Raw genomic sequence first — 7,304 nt, forward strand, 5'->3', positions numbered from 1 at the left:
GTCTTCCATGTGTTTGCCGGAGGTCAAGCATATTCGTAACAGCGTTTTATGTTGGTGTTTTTAAAAGCAAAAACCTGAAATAAATTGTTTTCAGATGTCAAATGGACCAGATAATTATGAAATGAACTGTGGTACATTTTATGCAAATGAATACTACACGGCAGTGAAAATGAAAAAGCTGTTCTAACACATCTCTAAATGAAGGCATCTCAGAAACATACTATTGAGTGAAACAACACCCAAGAATGAGGAGATTCCTATATAGAGGTTAAAACCAGCTACACCTAATATATGCTTAGAGATACATACATATGTAGTAAAGCTACTGAAAGAAGCAAGTACATACCTAACATTCAAAAAATTGCTACCTTTCTGAGATGGTGATGCATTGAGAAGGGTCACATAGGACTTCTTAAGGCAAATATTTTCTTCACTTATTCCCCTAAAGAATTTGGAAAAAACATGTATTTGTTTCTACATTTCAAGTTAACATCAAAAAATTTTATTGTAAGTTGAAATAGTTGCAAAGAATGTAATTTCTAACATGTTATAAATATTGACACTTAAAAATAATACTGTGATACTTTGCTTTTAAAAGTATTTAATAGAACATATTATAAATTTGATATTGTCACCAACCAACCACTTAGAACATATACCGACAAGCTTTCAACATGAAAATATGTAAATCTTGAATAATATTTCTATTCTATTTCCTTTACATAGTTTTGTCCTTAGAGATTATTATGCTTGAAAGTGGTCTATTGGTTACTGTATCATTCTTATCCAAAACAAAATATGCATACAAGTGTAATTCTTTTTTTAAGCATATTTTATTGATTATGCTGTTACAGTTGTCCCATTTCTTCTCTCCCCTTTATTCCCCTCTGCCCTGCACTGGAAACAGCTTGGTAGGCCTGCAAATTTCATGGCGCAGTGTCTCAGGGAATCACCAGGGAGGGCAAACTGTGATATTCAGGTTGATGGCACCTGCCTGCTGTCTCTGTCGGGGGAGGGCTCACCGAATGAACCATGGCCTCTGCTAGCATTTCTGTCTGGGAGAAAGCTATCCAGCTCTTGCCCTCGTGCCAGGCATTTCAGTTCCTCCCCATATGCCTCTGGTGCCTTTCATGCTGCTGCCCTAGTTCTGCAACTCAGAGGTGGTGAGTCAGAGTAAGTCTGTGTGTGGGTCCTTTAAGAGGAACTGCCTGGACTTCAGAAGTACTGCCTCCCACATCCACAATCCTTGCTGGCTTATACGGCCAAAAGTTATGGGGGCTTCTCTTCCTGGCACTGGAACCCTGGGGTGGGGAAGCAGGTGTGGGTCTGGGACTCCTTACTCTTCAGGAGGACCCACAGCCAAGATATCCCTCCTGATTTTTATCCACCACATGTGTGTGTGGGACCAGCCTGTTCCACATCTCTGTCCCTCCTACCAGTTTCCATGTGACTTATTTAAATCCCTATTTGTGGGACTTCCATTCAGCTAGATTTAGGGCAGTTCTGAATGATGGTTGTTCTGTAGTTTAGTTGTAATTTTGATGTGGTTGTGGGAGGATGTGAGTACCGCCACATCCTACACTGCCATCTTGACTGGAAGTCTGGGAATACATTCTTTGTAAGAAGAATCATGATCTCCTATGCCTTTTATAAATAGGAATGTTTATACTGGTAAGAATGGTGGGACTAGCAGTTCATTTAGAAACTTTTTTATTAGTAGGCACAAGTGGTAAGCATTTTACAGGAAGAAAAAAAGATGAGAAATCCATATAATTACAAGGAAAATTTATAATTGGTAAAAGTAGGTTTTAATTACTACTTTGAATACTACAAACCACATGAAATAATTTACATGAAAAGTTTATCTTTGGGTTTTGCACAAAATCATCCTAAACATTTTGGCAGTCCCAGAAAACATTCCAGTTTTATTGAAAAGATTAGAATAATTCTGCTTCTTCATCTCAAAATGTTTTTACTTCCAGCAAATAACATACCCTAGGAAACAGTCTTGAGACTAGCTCAATGGAAATGCTTCATTTTAAATATACGGAAAAAGCTCAGGTTTTTAGTGTTGAATATTTTTCACCCATGTTCTTCTTGGCATGCTCTCCCAGGTCTCTTCCTCATTCTTTGAAAATGAACTGGGGAATAAAGAGGTGAAAACTATCATAGCCACCCCCATTCCTTATCATCACTATAGATCTAACTTCAGAACATCTTAACAGGAGCCAAAATACTTGATGGTAAAGTCATGCTTTACTCTTAACAGAAATATGTATAAAACGAGAAACAAAGGAAGCCCTGTGGGTTTATGTTACCTTGTTAATCCTTCAGGAGGCCTCGCCCATCTGGAGATGAGAGTGTTCACTCCCCTGGTCCTCTGTGATATTTGTAGTGGGTGCTTTGGTTAAATAGAAGGAGGACAATTGTGAACACAAGTGTTCTCAGGCAAATTTGGTTTAGGAAGAGTATATATGAAATTTGGGCATATAAAAATAGATTTTCTTAAACTGTTAGATATGTATGTATCCCTGAGAAAGTTTTTACATACCTGAGCGGGGTCAGGGCAGGTGAGAGGGCCGAAAGCCTCAGTTTGAAGACCACTGTTTCAATTAGCAATAATCGCGCCTCGGATAAACCTCATTGGCTATGATACCGCCACTGCGTAAAGCTTGAAGACCACTGTTGATGGTATTTCTGATATTCTCTTTCTTAAAATGGGTTGTGGGAACATGCATATCTGTTTCATTTGACTAGTTTTCTTTAAGTTACATATATTACTACACTTTACACATACGGTGAATCTCTCAATAAATATAGTTTTTAAAATCTACAGTTTGCAGGGCAGTTTTATTTTCCTCTCTCTCTCTCTCTCTCTCTCTCTCTCTCTCTCTCTCGCACACACACACACACACACACACACACACACACACACAGACACATACTCATGGAAACTGCAGCCCAGGGAGACTGCATTCACAGGTGTGACAGCTGGGGAACAATGCGAAAATCTTCACATCTGACAAAATTCCTCTCTGGCAGAAAGCTGTCTTAGGTAGGAAAATGGTAAGCCCTATTATGGGTTAGATTTTAAAGAGGTTAATAAACAAAAAGATAGTTTAATAGTTTAACATTAAAAATGAAGGAATTTGGATCAACCCTTCTATATATGGTCAATGTATGGTCCACAATCTTTGACATGTATCAAGATTACTCAATGGGAAAAGGACAGTCTATTCAACAAATGTTTGGAAAACCAAACACCACATGCAAAAGATGCAGTTGGACCCTTATCTTACACCATATCTAAAAATTAACTCAAAAGGGATTGGCTATGAGGGTGATCTGCCTGTGACATCTGTCACTCCATTGATTGCCAGGGTTGATTTGGCTGATCTGGCTGGCTAGGCAGGTGTCCCCTCCCTCCCTCACCACTCCATGTGTGTCCCCTCGAGAAGCTGTGCTCTTGGTGGAGGGGACAACCTTCCTTGATAGAGGAGAGGACCATGCTTTGGTGAAGGATATATGAATAGCTCCCCTGCTAGAAACTCCAAACAAGCTCTCAAGTTCCATAAAAATACAACAACTCAAAAGAGATTAAAGACTAAAGACCTAAACATAAAACCTAAAACAGGAAACCTCTTAGAAGAAAACACAGGGGAAAAATTTCATGACATTGGACTTGGCAATAATTTCTTGGATATGACCAGAAGCACAATCAACAAAAGTGAAGAAAGAAAATTGGGAACTATATCAACAAAAACTTTTGTGCACCAAAAGGCACAATCAACAAAGTGAAAAGGCAGCCTATGGAATGGGAGAAAACATTTGCATATCATATGTCTGCTAATGGGGTTAATATCCAGAATATAAGAGAACTCCTACAATTCAATAGTTAAAAAAAAAATCTGATAACCTGACTAAAAAATGGGCAAAAGACTTGAATAGAAACTTCTCTAAAGATGATGTAAAGCATATGAAAAGTTGGTTAACATCACTAATCATAAAAGAAATGCAAATCGATACCCCCGTGAGATATTACCACATACCCATTTGGGTTGCTACGATGAACAAACTGAAATTGACAAGTGTTGTCCAGGACATGGAGACACTGGAATCGTTCACTGTTTCTGAGAGTGTAAAATGTCACAACTGTTATGGAAAACGGTACAACGGTTCTTCAAAATATTAGAAATAGAACTACCATATGATCTAGCAAGCCCCAAAAGAATAGAAAGTAGGGTCTCAAAGAGATATTTGCACATCCATTTTCATAGCAGGACTATTCATAACAACAAAGTGGTATAAACAACCCAAGTGTACATCAACAAAAAAATTGATAAAAAATTGAAAAAAAATACAATGGAATATTGTGTAGCCTTAAAACAGAAGGAAATCCTAACACATGCTAAATATGTATGAAACTGGAGGACATTATGCCATGTGAAATTAGCCAGTAACCAAAAGACAGAATTACTGTATGATTCCACTTATATGAGGTATCTAAAATAGTCAAATTTGGGGGCTTCCGGCCAAAATGGAGGCGTAGGTAGACACACTGTGTCTCCTCGCACAACCAAAAGAAGGACAACAATTTAAAAATAAAAAACAACCAGAACTGACAGAAAATCGGACTGTATGGAAGTCGGACAACCAAGGAGATGAAGAACATTCATCCAGACCGGTAGGGGGAGCACAGATGGGCAGCTGGGGCGGAGAGGACTGGTGCCAATCTGCCAGTAAGGTGGCAGATTGTGGAATGGGGCAGGCCAGGCTGCAGCTGGCAGACCCTGTGGCTCCACATTCACGCATAGATAAACCGGGAGGAACGGCAGGGGAGCAAAGCAGACTGCACAACCCAGGGCTCCAGCTCGGGGAAATAAAGCCTCAAACCTCTGATTGAAAACACCCGTGGGGGTTGAGGCAGTGGGAGAAACTCCCAGGCTCACGGGAGAGGTCGTTGGAGAGACCCACAGGGGCCTAGAGCGTGTGCAAGCCCACCCACTCGGGAATCAGCACCAGAGGGGTCCAGTTTGATTGTGGGTAGCAGAGGGAGTGATTGAAATCTGGCAGAGAGCAGAACAAGCACCATTGCTCCCTCTTGGCCCCTCCCCCACGTATAGCATCACAGCACAGCCACCAGCGTTACCCTGCCACGTTGAACACCTAAGGCTCTGCCCCTTTAGGTAACAGGCGCACCAAGACAAAAAAAAAAAAAAATGGCCCAAATGAAAGAACAGATCAAAGCTCCATAAAAAATACAACTAAGCGAGAAAGAGATAGCCAACCTATCGGATGCACAGTTCAAAACACTGGTAATCAGGAAGCTCACAGAATTGGTTGAATTTGGTTGCAAATTAGATGAAAAAATGAAGGCTATGCTAAGAGAAACAAAGGAAAATGTACAGGGAACCAATAGTGATGGGAAGGAAACTGGGACTCAAATCAACGGTGTGGACCAGAAGGAAGAAAGAAACATCCAACCAGAAAAGAATGAAGAAACAAAAAAATGAGGAGAGGCTTAGGAATCTCCAGGACATCTTGAAACATTCCAACATCTGAATTATAGGGGTGCCAGAAGGAGAAGAGGAAGAACAAAAAATTGAAAACTTATTTGAACAAATAATGAAGGAGAACTTCCCCAGTCTGGCAAAGGAAATAGACTTCCAGGAAGTCCAGGAAGCTCAGAGAGTCCCAAAGAAGCTGGACTCAAGGAGGAACACACCAAGGCACATCATAATTACATTAGCCAAGATGAAACAGAAGGAGAGAATCTTAGAAGCAGCAAGAGAAAAGGACACAGTTACCTACAAAGGAGTTCCCATAAGACTGTCAGCTGATTTCTCAAAAGAGACCTTACAGGCAAGAAGGGGTTGGCAAGAAGTATTCCAACTCATGAAAGGCAAGGACCTACATCCAAGATGACTGTATCCAGCGAAGCTATCATTTAGAATGGAAGGGCAGATCGAGTGCTTCTCAGGTAAGGTCAAACTAAAGGAGTTCATCATCACCCAGCCCTTATTATGTGAAATGTTAAAGGGATTTATCTAAGAAAAAAAGATAAAAAATATGAACAGTAAAAATGACAGCAAACTCCCAGTTATTAACAACCACACTTAAAACCAAAACAAAAGAAAACTAAGCAAACAACTAGAACAGAAACAGAATCACAGAAATGGAGATCACATGGAGGGTTATCAACAGGGGAGTGGGAGGGGGAGAGAGGGGGGAAAGGTACAGACAACAAATAGCATAAATGATAGGTGGAAAATAGACAGGGGGAGGGTAAGAATAGTATAAGAAATGTAGAAGCCAAAGAACTTATAAGTATGACCCATGGACCTGAACTATAGGGGGAGGAATGTGGGAGGGAGGGGTTGGGCAGGATAGAGTGAAGGGGGGGAAATGGGACAACTGTAATAGCATAATCAATAAACATATTAAAAAATAAATAAATAAAATAAAATAGTCAAATTCATGGAAACAGAAAGCAGAATGGTGCTTACCAAGAGCTGGGGGGAGAGAAAAAGTAGAGTAGTGGTTTAAAGAGTATAGGCACTCCTCTGTTCAAATTCCTGCAGTGACTCTTCACTACTATCAGAGGGGCAGCCGAAGTTGTTAAAAGGGCCTCTGAGGTCCCTGTAGCCTGCTCCCCCCCCACCCCCATGCCTCACTGGCTCATCTCCTCCCTCTCTCCCCTCATTCACTCTGCTCTAGCCTTCCTGGCCAGCCTTTGGTTTCTCCACCCTGCCAGGCCTATTCCTGTCTTAGGGCCTTTGCTCTAGTTAGTTCCTCTTTCTAAAATGTTCTTTGTCCAGAACTCTGCTCCATTAACTCCTTAGCTTTCTTCAGGTCTTTGTTCAAGTGTGACCTTCTCAATGAGGCCTCTCCTGACTGCCCTATTAAACCCTGCAATGTACACACCCTGCCCCCATTCACCCTTTCACCCTGCTGTACCTTCCTTCTATTTTATGCACTTATCATCTTTGACATATTAATATGAATTTTTTTCTGTTTATTCCTTCTCCTACTAGAGTGTAAGCTCCAGCAGGGGAGGGATTTTTGTCTGTTTGGAGTTGACGTGGCTCCCGAGCACCTGGAAGAATGCTTTATAAATAATAGCTCTTCAAAAAATATTTGCTGAAGGTTGACTCAACCTTCACAAGCAAAGGCACTGTTTCCCCAAGTGAATCTGGGGAATGCTGATTCTAAAGGATACACACTATGTACACAAAAATGCCTTGCGGTCAAACGGTGATGACTTGGGGTGGTGAACACACAATACAATATACAGAGGCTGTATT

At 40.7% G+C, this 7,304-nt stretch overlaps 1 pseudogene; it reads right to left on the reverse strand.

Moving 5' to 3' along the window:
- Positions 1-2,604: 2,604 nt before the first annotated feature.
- LOC112309447 (U4 spliceosomal RNA) lies at positions 2,605-2,673 on the reverse strand (annotated as a pseudogene).
- Between the last annotated feature and the right edge of the window lie 4,631 nt (positions 2,674-7,304).

This window comes from Desmodus rotundus, chromosome 3 (genome assembly GCF_022682495.2).
Source record: "Desmodus rotundus isolate HL8 chromosome 3, HLdesRot8A.1, whole genome shotgun sequence".
Lineage (NCBI taxonomy): Eukaryota > Metazoa > Chordata > Mammalia > Chiroptera > Phyllostomidae > Desmodus > Desmodus rotundus.